Source organism: Diabrotica virgifera, chromosome 8 (genome assembly GCF_917563875.1).
Source record: "Diabrotica virgifera virgifera chromosome 8, PGI_DIABVI_V3a".
Lineage (NCBI taxonomy): Eukaryota > Metazoa > Arthropoda > Insecta > Coleoptera > Chrysomelidae > Diabrotica > Diabrotica virgifera.
In genome coordinates, this window is record NC_065450.1 from 220596815 (window position 1) to 220610868 (window position 14054).

General features: G+C 30.5%; 1 long non-coding RNA gene across 1 annotated transcript; it reads right to left on the reverse strand.

Moving 5' to 3' along the window:
• Positions 1–11002: 11002 nt before the first annotated feature.
• On the reverse strand, positions 11003–12214 carry LOC126889610 (uncharacterized). The gene is made up of 2 exons (XR_007700101.1): positions 11651–12214; positions 11003–11392 (listed from the first exon to the last, which is right to left on the reverse strand). It is a non-coding gene; the product is annotated as an uncharacterized LOC126889610 (long non-coding RNA).
• Between the last annotated feature and the right edge of the window lie 1840 nt (positions 12215–14054).

Genomic DNA, 14054 nt, shown 5'->3' on the forward strand with positions numbered 1-14054 from the left:
GTGAAAAATAGATGATGTTTGCGTCTACTTTAACCAGATCACTTCTTATGTAAATATTATGATTACAAATACCTTTTCAACGAAATATTATAATAAAGCGTAATTGTTTCTGGCTGATGTGAGTTTGCACTTTCAGTTTGCTTTTGTATTTATAAAATAAAATTTGAATTATGGTTTTGTTTGGAATAATTACTTGAGAATAATAATTATGATTGGGATCCAAAATAATACCTAACCTAATCCGAATCACCGTAAAAACCTAATAACCGGTTTTTACTTTAAAAAGAAGAAACCGGTTATGACCAGGACAAAAAACAACCGATAAAACCGGTTATTGCGAAGTAAAAAACCGGTTTTATGTTAAAACCGATAGGTTTTTCCCATCCCTCTACGGACTACACTTCGAAACCAAATGAAATTATTCCTCACTTCGGCAAAGAATTCTTTTTTAAACAATGGTAACACAGAGAAGCTCGGGGTATCACGATAAGGAAAAGCCGTTACATTTCAAATGGTGAAGCAAAAGATTTATTGTTTCAACAACTGCGTTTATTATTACCATTAACGCATTGATTGTGGTTATTAAACGCAGTAGTAGATTGATTAATGCATTCGTTGTAACAACAATCAGTTTACATCTATGGAATAATCAAATATTAAAATAAAATCAATGGGAAAAACCCAACAGTTGGCTGTATACCATAGTTTAAAAAACTCATACAGAAGTAAAAGCTTCAACTTGTATTCTGGTTTTAAATAAACGATTTTATACCAGAATACAAGTTGAAGAGTTTACTTCTGTATGAGATTTTTAATCAAATATTACTCTATATTAACAACATTGGTACATTGTTTTAATGAAACCTGTACATTGTCACGATAAACCAAGATAATTGCTTATCATCTACGAAATCAAGAAAGTAGTTTGCTGATAGAATTACCATTATTTATTAAATATACGAAACTAACTTATTGGCTGAATAAATTGAGTGTTATTGATTAATGTACTCTAGTTATTTTCACAATTATTATTCAATCACTGTGACAATAACCAAATAAATTCATCAATGTTTAAAAGTTCGTTTAAACAAAAAATAAATTGTTGTTACAACGAAATATTATTCAATAATCACTGTTAATCAATATTACGAACTAAATTTTTTTGAGTGGAGAAATGGTATGGAAATCGGTATTACAGAATTAGGGTTGTATACATGAAATGGAAAGTGCGGTATTGTGCGACAGAAAAATTCCAATGAAGCTGAAGGGAAAATTCTATAAAACAGCCATAAGACTGGCTATGATGTACGGAACTGAATGTTGGGCAGTGAAAAAGAAAGAGGAACAACGAATGCATGTGGCGGAAATGAGAATGACAAAAAGGAATGAGTATATTAGGGGAAGTCTAGATGTGGCACCAATTGATGCCAAAATGAGAGAGAGCATAGGTTAAGATGGTATGGTTATGTTCAACGTCGAGACGTTAATCACTCAATACGAAGAATTGCTGAACTGCGAGTTCCTGGAAGAAGCAGGAGAGGAAGACCAAAAGAGACCTGGGGGAGACGCTCAAGCAGGACATTATTACAATTTTGATGTATTTTAGATGAAATTATGTTTTAAGTATATCCATAAATTAAGAATGTGTTCGTACCGCGTATATAGGTATACATATCTGCATAAACACGACAGCGCTTTTAGCTGACATTGGTTATAAACGCTTGTCGTCAGGCAGGATCCTAAATAGCTATCCCGAGATGCAACTCTCGGGTACGACGGCGATATTTGAGTTATGGTAACAAGGTGGCATATGATGGAATAACCGAAGGCGTATGTTCATATCTTCGGAATTTTTCATCGAACGATTTCCGATATATCGTTTTATGGGAGTTGTTAGCTGAAGAGACCGCCAAAGAAGAAAGATATACGATGACATCGCATCCCATGTATGATTACGGACGAACCAATCGCTCGAGACGAGCAATGCGGCGATATTTATGTCTTAAAAGTTGGCAACACGCGTGCGGCTATCCCTTCTTCTTGTAATCGAAGAAGAAATTGCGCCGTATTTTCCAAACTAACTACGGTTTTGACGCGTTCTTTTGGTAATTCGACTTGTTCCAATGTGCTTTACTTCCATTGCTCGTCATTACGGCCGTTTTAAACACATTAAGTATATGTAATGAGGGGCAATAAAGATAAACTCAACGTCCATATCATTAGCATTCAAGTATCAGATTTATATTATACCCATTTAGATCTTAGTACCTTTAACTGCAATTGAAAAACCTTGTAACAACAGTGTAACTACTTTTCTTATTTCATGGTATATCTAATTTGGGATAATGACTTATCTTTAAAATCATCTATCTTTTCTTATTAGATATAGTATTTTTACTACAAAAGCGATTTTACGTAGGTCAAAATTTTTGACGTAAGAGAACTGTCAAAACATTAGAATGTGACTTTTCATGATTGCCATGTTTATGGCAACATGACAATGAATAAAAGTCACATTCTAATGTTTTGACAGTTCTCTTACGTCAAAAATTTTGACCTACGTAATATCGCTTTTGTAGTAAAAATACTATACTTATCTGGCATCGAATTATTATTTTATGGGCATATTTTTGAGCAGTGGAGGAAAATAAAGTGCCGCATAAGAAAGGCAAGAACGGTCTTTAACAAAATTAGCGCCATCTTCGAAAGCCACAACATATCCCTAGATACAAAAATGAGGCATTTGAGATGTTATGTTTTCTCTGTATTATTGTACGGAACGGAAGCATGAACGCTTACAGACACCACTATTAAAGAAGAATGTGTGTGTACATTGTTCGCACGTAAGAAGTTATATTTCTATTATACATATGATTCCAACGAAATTAACATGTACTTTAAACAGTTTATTTATATTTTATTTAAATAATAAACTAATTTTAATACTTACTACTTTCCAAAAATTTTTATTAAAACTATACCAAAAATTAAAAGAATAAAACACACACAAACACATTGAAAAATGCCACAAAGAAATGATTTCTGAACAATAATTGTTGGCAAAAATTTTAACTAAATACACATTTTCTGAAAAAAAATTATATAACAAATATACTTACAATTATAAAATGTATAAAAAAAAATAAAAAAATATAGAAACTTGCTTTGGACCATACTTGGGATTCGAACCCGCGTTTATTAGGCTGCTTAGGATTTGAAAACGAAGCCTCTACTCATTTAGCCACTTACACGTACCTGTCATGTGCGAAGATAGGCCAACTGAACGTTTTACTGTTTGACAGTTCTGAATTTAATCAAATTAGTTTGATTTTTGTGGAATTAAAATATTAAAATACAACAAAACATAGAGTAAGAAAACAATACAGTAAGTACAAAATATATAAATTTTAGTTATAGTTTAGTTTCACTAAATATTATATAAAATATATAGCTAGGTACTGTATTTATATATTCAGCATGTTTATTTTGATATGCACATAATACCTAAATATAATATATACTTACCTATATAATATTTATATAAATAACTAAAATCTATATATGTACCTACTTACTTTTTAAGTCATATTGTAAAATGTACCTACTAATTACATTCTCGTATGCAATTTGAATATATAAATATGATATTTGGTAGAACCTAGGATGAGATTAGGTGATGCTGAATACATACTTCTGAGCAATATAGCACTTGCTTGCAATATTCTTAAAAGTATATTCTTCCCACATACTAAAAAGATGTGCGGTAGTATATTCTAAGTATGTAAATATAAGGTTTATAGCAGTTCCTTGGAATATTCTAAAAAGTATATTCTTGGTATATACTGAAAAGGAGTGCGGTAGTACAATCTAAGTACATATATTATACATAGAACGTTTAAGTACTGTAATGTAGTATATACTCAGCATCTGCTCTGCACATTCGTAATGGTAATTACGCATATTCTCAGCATATACTTTTTCTGAAAAGTATGTTCTATGAATCTACTAAGAACATGAAATTGTTAAGTGGTTTAAATGAAAAAGGTTTTGTCAAATGCAGCTGCAACAAAAACTGTTCCACAAACAAATGCAACTGCAAGAAAGCAATGATGCTCCGTAATTCTAAATGTCACCAAAGTACTCCAAGGGCAAATAAATAATAATTTTTATATTTGAGGTATATGTATTGCTTTTGTAAACAAAACATTTATTATTTCTTATACTAAGTATGATTGTTTGGGTTTGGCCTAGGCCAAATTAGTTTTTCCTAATGCATTCAGGACAACTAGTTTATCTTAACGCGTTCAGGACAAACTGGTTTAGCCTAGGCCAAATTATTTTGTCTTGAAATCGTGTTTGGCCGGTAACATATACGTACATCTATTTAATGTAAATAAATCGAATTCTTGTGTATGATACGTCACTAATAACCCTGCGTGGGTATTTTTCTGCATAAAAAATATCGTATTTTAATGATACTTTATTTGTTTCAGACTAAAAACGACATTTTTTTGAATCGATGTCGATCATCGATGGAGATATTATATCGTTGGAGGCAAGTATTAATCAAATAAATATTCATTAATAATGATCTAAAAAGAAATCAAAATTTCAAATATTACAAAGATATCTTATAGGGCTGGATCCAGCGCACCAAAAAATGTTTATTAATAACAGTGAAAATTAAATAAGCTGAAAATTTGTTAATAGCTTAACGGTGTCTAGTCGGACAAAGTTTGATGTATGTGAACACTGGAACAGGGGAAATTTGAATTGTGCAACGTGATTTTACTTGTGGAACGTGTCATTATGACAAGTATATGATTGTGAAAACTAGCAGGTTGCTTTTAAGTTTATTCGATATAGGCCAGGGTAATAAGACAAAAATATACCCTGTTCGTGACACTTCAGCAGCCAGGGTATTGAAGCGTTTTTTCGACAGGTAATACCCATAGGAACAAATTATAACTATTTCCTGCGTAGGATCTGGCGGCCATTTTTATTTATAAACATTAACTGTCAAAAAATGGCATTTTCCTCTTTTTTCAAATCAACGGAAAACAGTGAAACTTATGATTTTTTTAGTACAAATATCTTCGATATTATGGAAAAAGCTTTAAAATGACGTATTACAAAGTTTGATATACTCATTTATTGTTAATATAATTGAGAAAAAAGTCGGAATTGCAAAAAATTGTTTTCGCAATAATTGTTGTAAAAATTAGTGTACAACTTTGAAATTTTTGTCAAATAATGAGGGTTCTTTGGTGTTTAATATGTGATAAAAATATCAAAACGATTCATTCAATTGTTTAAATTTTATTCAAATTGTTTATCCCAGAGAGCATTTTTTTGCAATAACATAAGTCAGAAAAAATGACCTTATAACCATTCCACAGGTGTCAAATGAAAGAGGATGAGCTACATTTTTAAGATGGTTTAAAAAAGTGAATAAAATGCATTTATTAGTAATAAATAATTATGCAAAAGTATCGTCAATTTTTCTTTAAAAAACTTTTTGAATAACTTTTTCCAAAAAAATGAACTTTTTTACCCTGTTTTAAGTGCACAACTACCAAGTAATGTTATCTAAATCATAATTGATAAAAAATTGTAATAAATATGTATAATTTCTTATATAACAAAATAAAAAGTTTATAAGGGAAGATTTACGATACTTTTGCATAATTATTTATTACTAATAAATACATTTTTTATTCACTTTTTTTAAACCAAGTTGAAAATATAGGTCATGCCCTTTCATTTAACACCTGTGGAATGGTTCTAACGTCACTTTCTTTTGACTTGTTATTTCAAAAAAAAATGCTCTCTGGGATAAACAATTTGAATAAAATTTAAACAATTGAATGAATCGCTTTGAAATTTTTATCACATATTAAGCACCAAAGAACCCCTATTTGACAAAAATTTCAAAACTGTATATTAATTTTTTCAACAGTTATTGCGAAAATAATTTTTTGCAATTCCGACCTTTTTTCGCAATTATATTAACAATAAATGAGTATATCAAACTTTGTAATACGTCATTTTAAAGCTTTTTCCATAATATCGAAGATATTTGTACTAAAAAACCATGTTTCTCTGTTTTCCATTAATTTGAAAAAAGTAAAAAATGCCATTTTTTGACACTTAATTGTTTATAAATAAAAATGGCCGCCAGATCCTACGCAGGAAATAGTGACAATCTGCTCTTATAGGTATTAGCTGCCGAAAAAACGCATCAGTACCCTGACTGCTCGAGTGTCATGGAAAAAACCTTATTACCCTGGACTAATAGCAAACTTTATATAAGGTATCTGAAGGTAATATCGCCAAGCTAAGGTTTAGAATTTTTTTGTTGGTTAGTGGGTCATATTAAAAAAGATGTCACAACTTGAGCTATTCAATGAACTACTTGAAATTACGTCGAGTCCACTAAAATAATGACTTGGGCATTTTTACACATTTACTGGACAGTTTAAAAAAAGTCATCTTTGGCGATATTTCCAACCCTTGTTGGCAATATCGCCAACCTATTATTTCGAATGCAATACGGTCTAACAATTGAACATTATACTTTAAAATGCTGAAAAATAACAATAAGTAACTATTTAAGAACAATTAGATTTTTGTACCATAATCTGGAGTGATTAGCATATCTGAAAATGAAGTGTCATGTTTTTCTTTATCTGATGTTTCCATCTCACGTAACTCTATATCATCAGAATCAGTGTTGCTTGTAGATGAGTCTACGGCAGAGCGCTTTTTAATTTTTCCAACCTTCGACGTAAGGCAACCTTCTCCAAGTAGGGATGGTAACGCCAAGGCGTTATTACCATCCATTGGACTTGGCTATATTACTGACATGCAAATAAATTGTTTATAATTTGGTTTTCGAAGATAAGCAAAACTATCGTAAAAATCTGAATGTATCATTTTATTCCTTAGGAAACAAAGAACAAATCACTGAAATCAAATAATATTAATAATCAATAACGCCGCTCCAATCTAATAAACACAAAAGATGTAAAATTATAAACGGTACTCCTTCTACACCGAACACTGATACTCATCTGTCCTAAACACCGCTGGCGAATCTAAACTCATCGCAAACATGATCACGTCATTTAGAATATTATGAGGAACACATCCATGTTGCCATTTATTATTTAGCAAACGTACTTTCTGAGAAATCACGAGTTGGCGATATTACCAAGCTGGCGTTATTACCTGCATATACCTTAATATATGAAAAAATGTTTGTCCGACAAATATGTTGGGCATTTTAATTCCTGATTTTTGCATAAGAGTTTAATGAAAGGGTAACAAATCAATTGGAAATTCTGTCCGACAAAATACATGGGACCTTTTCGTGGTCTTACGTTCGAAACCTGTAATCTGTTCTACAGTTAAAACGTCCCCTGTTCCAGTGTTCTCGTATATCAAAATTTGTCCGACTAGACACCGTTAAGCTATTAACAAATTTTAAGCTTGCTATTAATAAACTTTTATTTGGTACGCGGGATCCAGGCCTATTACGACTACTTATTTAATATTATTGCTCTACATACTTACTACAAAATAACATGTTGTTTAATATATCTCGCTGTTTTTAATTAAAATAATGAGTACTTTCTCTTTTACACAGAAATATCTAATATCTCATTTGAATTCTTACAAACAATGAATAGCATTACAACTGAAAACACCGTATTTTTGCCTTTCGCGATTTCAGAAGTAACCATCATAGTACAACACCGAAGAAAATGATCTAATGGTAGGCTTTCGTAGAGCTAACCCGAAGGTAATCACAGAGAAGAGAGCTTCTAACCACTAATTACTCTCATTTACATATTTGTAAGATGGAAGCAAGTCAAGAAATAATTATTTAATGGTCTAGCATTTATGAATGAATTTAAAGAGAATCGTGTTGGACTTGGAAGTTGTTTAGTAGGAGAAAAAATTATTGAATCAATAACCGCGAGCTGTTTGTTCATTTTTATAATGGTTTAGGGATTTGAACTATGGTAGAATAAATTAATTAACCCATTATAGACCAGTGTCCTATTTATAGATCACTGAAAATTATTGAATCAATAACCGCGAGCTGTTTATTTATTCATTTTTTATAATGGTTGGTAGAATAAATTAATTAACCGATTATACACCAGCGTAATATTTACAGATCATTGAAAATTACTCGATAAATAAACGCGAGCTGTGTATTTATTCATTTTTATAATAGTGTAGGAATGTGTACTATGATACAACAAATTAATTAACCCAACATAGACATTTATCTTATTTATAGATCACTAAAAACTATTGAATCAATAACCGCGAGCTGTTTATTTATTAATTTTTATAATGGTTTAGGGATTTGAACTATGGTAGAATAAATTAATTAAACCATTATATACCAGCCGTTCTATTTATAGATCACCTACAATTATTGAATCAATAACCGCGAGCTGTTTATTTATTCATTTTTATAATGCTGTAGGTATTTGTACTATGGTAGAACAAATTAATTAACCGATTATAGACCAGCGTAATATTTATATATCACTGAAAATTATTAGATCAATAAACGCGAGCTGTTTATTTATTAATTTTTATAATGGTGTAGGGATTTGTACTATGATACAATAAATTAATTAACCGAATATAGACCTTCGTCATATTTATCTAGATCACTGAAAATTATGGAATCAATAACGGCGAGCTGTTTGTTCATTTTTATAATGATTTAGGGATTTGTACTATGGTAGAATAAATTAATTAACCCATTATATTTATAGATCATTTATAGATCACTGAAAATTATTTAATCAATAACCGCGAGCTGTTTATTAATTTTTATAATGGTGTAGGTATTTGTACTATGGTAAAATAAATTAATTAACCGATTATAGACCAGCGTAATATTTATAGATCATTGAAAATTATTCGATCAATACACGCGAGCTGTTTATTTATTCATTTTTATAATGGTGTAGGAATTTGTACTATGATACAATAAATTAATTAACCCAATATAGACCTTCGTCCTATTTATAGATCACTGAAAATTATTGAATCAATAACCGCGAGCTGTTTATTTATTCATTTTTATAATGGTGTAGGGATTTGTACTATAGTAAAATAAATTATTTACTTAATCCAGAACTCATCTACCTTTCGGTGTGAGTTTAGAATAAATTAATTTATCCATTATATACCAGCGTCCTATTTATAGATCATTGAAAATATTTAAATTAATAACCACGAGCTGTTTATTCATTTTTAAAATGGTTTAGGGATTTGTACTATGGTAGAATAAATTAATTAACTCATTATACAACAGCCGTTCTATTTATAGATCACTGAAAATTATTGAATCAATTACCGCGAGCTGTTTATTTATTAATTTTTACAATTGTGTAGGTATTTCTCCTATGGTAAAATAAATTAATTAACCGATTATAGACCAGCGTAATATTTATAGATCATTGGAAATTATTCCATCAATAAACGCGAGCTGTTTATTTATTCATTTTTATAATGGTTTAGGGATTTGTACTATGATACAATAAAATAATTAACCCAATATGGACCTTCGTCATATTTATAGATCACTGAAAATTATTGAATCAATAGCCGCGAGCTGTTTATTTATTTATTTTTAGAATGATGTAGGGATTTGTACTATAGTAGAATAAATTACTTACTTACTTAATCCAGAACTCCTCTACCTTTCAGTGTAAGTTTAGAATAAATTAATTAATCCATTATATACCAGCGTCCTATTTATAGATCATTGAAAATTATTAAATCAAAAACCGCGAGCTGTTTATTCATTTTTAAAATGGTTTAGGGATTTGTACTATGGTAGAATAAATTAATTAACCCATTATATACCTCCGTCCTATTTATAGATCACTGAAAATTGTTGAATCAATAACTGCGAGCTGTTTATTTATTCATGTTTATAATGGTGTAAGGATTTGTACTGTGGTAGAATAAATTAATTACTAAAACCCATTATAGACCAGCGTCCTATTTAGGTATACATACTTAGATCACTGAAAATTATTGAATCAATAACCGCGAGCTGTTTATTCATTTTTATAATGGTTTAGGGATTTGTACTATGGTAGAAAAAAATTAATTAACCCATTATAGACCAACACCTTATTTATAGATCACTGAAAATTATTGAATCAATAACCAAGAGCTGTTTATTTATTCATTTTTAAAATGGTTTAGGGATTCGAATTATGGTAGAAAAAATTATTTAACCCACTATATACCAGCGCTCTATTTATAGATCACTGAAAATTATTGAATCGATAACCGCGAGCTATTTATTCATTTGTATAATGGTGTAGGGATTTGTACTATGGTAGAATAAATTAATTAAGATATTGTAGTCAGTCAGTGTTAACAACCCTAGGGAGGGGGAGTGGGATTATTGCGCCAGGGCCATAAAATTACAGTAAATTTGAAAAATTTATAGTACAGTAAAACCTGTCAATAACGGTCACTAGAAATAAAAGAACTATTGGCCGTTTTATAAAGCTGTCATCCATACTCACCTGCTAAAAAATGGCAATCATTTCAGTATGGTTAACTCGATCAAAGGCCTTCTCAAAGTCAATAAAACACATTAAACCGAATGTCCAACATTTTTGCATGTCTGTACCATAACCTGAATACTAAATAATGCTTCTTCAGTTCCAAGGTTATAGCGGATTGCAATATGTAGGGGAGAGTTGGACAAAACCGGGTACCACTCCAAAAACCGTCTGTATCTTTTGCTATGTGAGAGTAGCAAATGTTTGCTGCAGATTGAAATATTCTCAAATGACTTAAGTCTGATATGACAATGTCAATTTTTAAAAATATTCTTAGATTTTTAATTTTTTTTTATTTTTATGAAAATATTGCAAAATACCCGGTTTTGTCCAACCGGTATGATAAAACCGGGTAGTAACTTAATTACCATGTAAAAAGACTAATGGGCAGAAAATAAAATATTTATTAAAAGTATGTGAACAAAAATCGAAAATCTATGAACAGAAGTCACAAATAAAAACTTCATCTACATCATCATAGGCACTACAGGGGTCATAAGCCCATTTGGTGCAAGACACACATTTTATCCAGCCTTCCTTCGCATTATAATTTGAAAATAGTTAATTGTAATATAGACACACATCAACATTATTATCTTCTTCCTCCAAACTCTCCAAAATGTTGTTTTTGGTGCAGTCCTTTTTACCACGTTTTTTCTTTTTTTTGTCCAGTTCATTTAGTTTTAATTTTTTTACGACTGGAGATTTTTTTTTTATTTTTCCTACTAGCGTTCTTACTAGCTTCTTCAACAGAAGAAGCCACATGTTGTAGTTAACTAAAAGCAAAAAAACCACTGCAGAAACTGGAAGTAACAACAGGTCTGATAAAATCGGGTACCCGGTTTTGTCGATTTTCGGACTACCCGGTTTTGTCAAACTCGTAGACAAGACATTAAATGTTATTTAAATTTTTAAGGTATGAAATAATATTCAAAATTTTTGGCCAAATTAAAGGTAATATACTAGGTTACATGTATTAAATTTTGAAATGGCCATTAGTGATTCATTAGAGGAGAAACCAGCTAGAAACTTACCTTAAAAATCGAGTTTCCTGCATCAAAAAACAGGTGAGGTCTTACTGCTCCGGCACAGATTACTCAAATGAGGTAGAAATGAATACACACGACTGTTGGTGGTAAAGGGACACTAATTTGAACATTGTCTAATAGATAGCAGCAGACAGTTAGAAGAATTAAGGGGTACCCAGTTTTATCAACCTACCTGGTTTTGTCCAACTCTTCCCTACCGGTCACAGCATATGCAGATGGCATCAAATTATTTCATATCATTCGGGACTATTTTGATTATATTAGATACAGAAATCATTGGACAGCTTTGCGGACTGATGCAAATAAAAAATTAATTATTAATCGTGAAAAATGGGATACACACGATCTTTCTTGATCGATCTCTTTCAAAACACTTTATAATCAAATTTGCTACTTCATTACCATTGTGATTTTTTCAACTGAACTATCTACTATCTGAACTTCTTGCTACATCATTTCCTTCACTTCATGTTTCGTTTTTTTTTGTTTTGTGATATCTCATTCTATAAACCTCATCTAAAAACTAAATAAGCAGCGTAACTAGATTATTATTTATTATCAACGAGCTATAACCATATAACCAAGATTAATTTATCTTTCAAAGTCGATAGATTTAAATAGAGTTCTAAAACATTTACATCCAATTCATTACACTTGATCATCTATTTCAAAAGTAAAATGTACGCATGATCGGCTATATCAGCAATGGGAACTGGTATCAATCATTTTTTTTATTTGTATATTTAGATTTAGATATTATCTATAAGGAGTGAATCTAAGTAGAGATGGGCGTGAGAGGATCTCGCAAATGATTCAATAGAGTCTAAGAAAAGTAACTGTTCTAGGTACTTTTCTATGTTAAGCGTTTATCTTTGATAATTCAGTACCTGATCATTTGTGTTGAATGGTTTTAAATTTTTTTAAATTTATTTTTTATCTAGGAATTAGCAGATTATGACCTTTTTAAAAATACACGGATTTTGGTTAACGAACAGCCAATTTACAAGGGAAACAGCTACACATACCTTGGTACCAACATAAACAGCCAATGAAACCACTCTACTGAAATAAAACTACGCGTAAGAAAAGCAATGTGAAGTCTTTTTTTTTAGAAGACCTGATTTATCTCTTGTTACCAAAGTATATGTCCCAGATAAGACATGTGTTTTACAGTCTTTAGTAATTCGCTATCTTTGTTGATCCTCCTTAGTACTTTCTTGTAAATTTTCTTGTTATCCAAGGTATCGTTAACATCCGTCTATGAGGAAATAAGCCACAATTTAACTTAAAAAATGATTTCATCGACGTTTCGACTTCCACTTTGGACGTCGTTATGAAAATGCAAAATATTAATAAATTAAACAAAAATTTTGTTGCTTAGTAAAAAAATTCTTCAAATACTTTAATTTAATCTGACTCATTCATAATGGCAACTCAGACATATACCTACCTAGTATACATTTTAAAGTAGAAGACTTTAAAATGATATTGCCAATATTTATGACTTGCGTTCCTCGGACGACTTTATTGAAAGTAAGTTCATTCGATTACATGAAATCAACTATAACTCAAGAATATCCGTCAAAAAATATCATAGCATGTGATTTGACTTTAAAAAGACAACCACGTGCAATGGTGACAGTAAAATTCTCGTGTTAGTGATTCCATAGTAAATCACGAGGAAAAACCAGGGAAAAACCTCATGGTACTACCCCGACATTGTAAGTATTAATTTGGTCTTACATTCAGTTTGCTCTTAAAACCAACACCAAATTCTGATTTTATATGTAGGTTATTTTAAATTATAAATAATATTAATAATACGTACATAGATATATAAATAACACTAAAATATAAATTATGTACCTACTATCCTCGATATGCTATTGACTTACTAATCGTGGTATTTTCTTAGGAAAATCTTAAGAAGATGGTTTATTAGGCTAACTAATCGATATTCTGAGGTGAGAATTTAATAGCATTGTTTAATATAATTTATTACCTCGTACTTACTTATTACCTATACTTATTGCATCGTGTAAAATACAGATAATTTTCTCAAATATTAATATATGACGTGTGTAGCCTAAATTTTATTTATCTACGACTGATACATAATATATGTATTATACTTGTGGTGTTTGCAATATAATGCCATATAATAATCCCTTAGGGATTAATAATGCGGGATTAATAGCTATTAATCCCTCTGGCACAATAAACAAGGCAACTACAGCAGATACTATCGCTATAGAGATAAACAGTAATGTAACATCTTCTTGTTCTACAGCAATCAAGATCCCAAATATTTGTATTAAAAACTCTACTAAAGTTAATGATGATTCTCAACCAATTCAGTTTATTAATTGTACTATTACTAATTTTAATG